At 40.2% G+C, this 4,378-nt stretch overlaps 1 pseudogene; it reads right to left on the minus strand.

Annotated features, from left to right (window-relative positions):
• Positions 1 to 2,886: 2,886 nt before the first annotated feature.
• On the minus strand, positions 2,887 to 3,004 carry LOC112131180 (5S ribosomal RNA; annotated as a pseudogene).
• Positions 3,005 to 4,378: the final 1,374 nt, after the last annotated feature.

The raw sequence follows: 4,378 nt of genomic DNA on the forward strand, positions 1-4,378 counted from the left end.
TCTGCACAAATGTTGACCTTACAGGTTCATGTTGACTCTCAGGGTTGTTTGGATTGAAATCAGAAGTTTACTGCTCCTCCTAGACTGTGAATGCATACAAGGTAGGGACAGCGCCATGTTCACCCTTTTACCCCCAGCATCCTCAATGCCTAGCATAAAGTAGGAACTTCATATTTGTTTAATAGATCCTGAATAAATATAAGATATAAACAGTTCCTTAACCTCTTAACATCACAGTGATAACAAGTGCCAGAAATTTTTCTCTCACCTTTAGGTTGAAAAACAATTTTTTAAAGTCATACAGGAAAATAAATAAAACTAATATTAAGTCAGTCGCATTTGTATGCCAGGAATTTCACATATATCATTTCATTTTATGCTTCCAATAACCCTACCCATTAAGTCCTATTAATAGTGATAATCAACATACTTAACAACCAGTACAACATAGGCACCCACCAATCAGAGTGGACTCTGATAGAGCTCAGCTATAAACAACTGTTCCACCCATGCTGGTATCAACTCAGTGTCAGCCCTGAGTATGTCATCCTCACGTTAGAGTTAGGCAAATGCATGCTCAGGAAAGTTAGATAATGTGTCAAGCTCACATAGCTAGTTAAGCGGAGAAACCAGGCCTACAACCTGGTTGATTCCCAAAACCTATGCTCTTTCCCCCATACCATGATACCACTACATCATCTGTATATAGCCTAGCAGGAGTGTGGCAACTTCACCTGTTTCCTGACACCTGGTGCAATGTCTATTCACTAGACTACTTCACCTCCCCAAAGAGGAATAATCATAGTTTATAACACTAAAGTAATTACCTTGATTCCACAAGTCACACACAACTACTCATGTGGCTTTATAGTCATGCTTTGTATCTTAATAAATCTGAGTGGTACATTTTTATTGCTTCATACATTGAAGGGGTTAGGAACAGGAGACAATTCTTGATTAAGGCTCCTGGCTCCCTCTGAATTTTCTAAAGTTAATTTTCTTTAAACTTGGACTACATAATGTAGTTCCTTTCCACAATTATACCTCAACTGCTTAAGATTATACCCAATGTAATTTTGTTCTGTGAAAGTTCGGGGCAATACTTTGCATCCTACACATTTTATTATTGGTTAATGAATTCTAGCTCGTTTCAAGACATCATAGGTTATATGAACATACGTTCATTTGGGGACCCTGTTATTTACTCAATTCTTGGATCATCCACCGTATAGCCCTATGGCCAGACATGATACATAATGCCAAATCCCTACTAGGAATGAAAACATTGAACAGTGCTTGGTTTGTTTTGAGTTTGTTTTCCATTACAGCCCTGCAGGGGATTCTAATAAATTAGTTTATACTATTAAATCAGTTCTCCTCTGTAAAGTAAAGGGGATTTTTTTTCCTTAGTTTAGTTTTACTGGAATGTAGTACTAACCTACAGGCAATCTAATCATTCTGATTTGTGACCAAAATTTATTTTACTTGCAGGAAGACAGTGAACCTAAGGAAAGAGTATCAGTTTTAAAATGCTTTTCAAAAGACATGCTTTCCTTTTTTTTTTAAGCAAGACATGTTGAAATTGCTTTAGAACAAATCAACCAAACTATGAAATGTTTTATTTACAACTACATTGATGCAAGTACACATAGAAAATATTGTACACGTGCCTTCTGTAATATAAGTTTTGGATCCTCTTTCCATCCATGTCATGGGGTGGCATTCAAAATAATTAGCAACAAGAATGGCACAGACATAAGCCAATCAAAATGGAAGAGGCCAACCCTAGCCCTGAAGCAGAAGCCTGGAGTCCTCTGCTATGCCACAAAATAACCCTTTAGTTGTTGGGTAGTAAGAAAGTGTTGGGGGTCTCAGGAAGGGATCAAGTCAGTTGGGGTAAGAGAAGGCATTCGAAAGGTTCAGGGAAGGAACTATTTACCAATAACTAAGAAGTATTCAGTATTTTAATAACAAGTTTACCTGGTTATTAAGTAATTGCCAGTATTGTTATATTCTAATTTATATTATATTTTAATATTATAGTAATAGCAGTATAATTTAAAACAAACAGTATGGTGAGTACCATCTAAAAATCAATCTGCTAGTCAATACACTGTACTCAAAATGTCCATCAATGCCTGCCAGACCCCAGGCCCTTTGTCCACCTACTCTACTCTTAGCCCCTACTATCTAGCAGCCATGTTATGTATTATATTAGTCTGCCCTTCATTGGACACAGCCAGTGAGACTTAGGATGAATTCACAACTCAAGGGCTGAAAATCCACAAGCCAGCCAGCAACCTTTGATATGGCTGGCACAAAAATAAACTGGCCAGCCAATCAGACTCCCAGTCTTGGGAATTTGAGTTGGGAAGCATGGAAAGATTCACGCATGGGGCATTAGTCCTTCCTGGCAGGAAATGAGAATGCAAGAGGTGATCACAGAAGTATCACTATATAAAAAGAGGATGGGAGGAGCTAGGGTTGGACACAAGTGGCAACAGTTAATCCCAGGTGAGTATGGACATCACAATCAGCATGTGAGGAACAGTGGCAATCCAGGTGCCAGGAGGGACAACACAGGGAGACCTCTGTTTTGAGTTTACAAATCAAGGGCTGCTAAGGATCACAACTGTCAGATGACCTAGCGAAATTCTCCTGGATTGAAACTACCATACAGCGATACAACAAAGCCCACTTCAGCTCAACCACCAAACGCCTGGATTCAAATTGGCACCCTAGAAACAGCAGTTTTCAAAGTGTGATTCCTGGACCAAAAGCATCAACATCACCTGGGAACCTGTTAGAAATGCAAGTACCTACTGAATCAGAAGCTCTAGAGATGGAGCTCAGCATTCTGGATTTTTTTAAATTAAATTTAAATAATGCCTACAGCACCCGTATTCCCAGGGGGTCTTACATCCAAGTACTAACCAGGCCCAACCCTGCTTAGCTTCCAAGATCAGGCAAGATTGGGCACGTTCAGGGTGGTATGGCCATAGACCAGTTTGAGTTTTAACAAGTCTTCCAGGTGATTCCAATCCAAGTTCGAGTTTGAGAACCAACCCCTCAAGTTGGCTTTGCCCAGAGTGCCAGTATTACCTAGAAGTGGACTGTTGCTGCCCTTAGATCATCTCAGGGATAATCCTCCCAGAGGCAGATTCCCCAGTTGGTCAGATTTGCTGATGAAAGAACTCCTCTGCAAGTTTATGCTTACTGGTTTCAGTATATAATTCATCATTCCCAAGCAGCTGCAAGGATGCAATATATACACTGAACCAAAGACCATAAGCAGGCCCAGGAACTGAAAGATTTAAGGATGTCCCCTAAAGGTTGCAGACAGAGACTGACAGGCAGCTTTTAATATGATCCTTTCATATGGCTTCTAGATGAAACTGAGTTGTGTCTCTCCTGGAAGCACGTGTTTGTGGTTGAGGTGTAATGGGTAGGTGGTTTTAGGCAGAGACAGCTTTGGTATTGTATATAGAAGAAAGGTTAGTGTACTAATGGGCAATAAACAGACTATATGAAGATGTCAATTACTGCCTGTTAGTCCACTGCCTGCTTGCAACCTCTGCTGCTCTTGCTGCCAAGTTTTATATCACATGACCTCACCCTTTAGCCACAGGGTGTACCCGACCCAGTTGTAGCCAAGTCAGTCGAGTCACTTACCTACAATGTGACCTGATGCAGAAGATGATCTATGCCCATATGATTCTCCCATTCAAAAACGTGAAGGCGGCAGCAGTTAGAAATGAGAGTTAGAGTTTACCAAAAATGTCCTGAGGAAGAGAGGGATCTACGAAGGATCATGGCAAGAAAAAGTAACAATAAAAGCAGAACTCATGCACAAAATCAGTAGGCCATTGATTAGGGCTATGGACACATACAGAGAGAAGCAGGGATGCTGAGAGAGAGAATGACAATGACAGAGACATTGAGAGAGACATCATGTAGCCCCAGAGAGAGATGAAGAGCATTAACTGCCTCGATTCCTGCTGGCTGTTGTCCTTATAATACCCACCTGTTCTTATTTAAGTAGTCAGCGAGTTACCAGAGTGCCTGAGGAGCTATTTATATTGTTTGAGTGTAAGAGCAAGTGAGAGCAAGTAACAAGATGAGAGAGACACAGAGCCAATGAGGGAAGCAAGGGCAATAAAAGAAAGAAAAAGAGACAGACTGTCCCTATGGATACAAAGCTTGAAGGGTATTCTGTAAGAGAAGGGGTCATGGCCACAACCCCTTCTCCCTGGGGTTTAACCTGAGGTGCAATTAAAAATGAAGAATGTTAATGAACAAATGAATGCATGAATATACAAATGAGTAAATAATAAATAGACAAGTACATTTTAAATGAAAACATAAAGTTAATGACATT

The sequence above is a fragment of the Pongo abelii genome, chromosome X (genome assembly GCF_028885655.2).
Source record: "Pongo abelii isolate AG06213 chromosome X, NHGRI_mPonAbe1-v2.0_pri, whole genome shotgun sequence".
In the NCBI taxonomy this organism is placed as follows: domain Eukaryota; kingdom Metazoa; phylum Chordata; class Mammalia; order Primates; family Hominidae; genus Pongo; species Pongo abelii.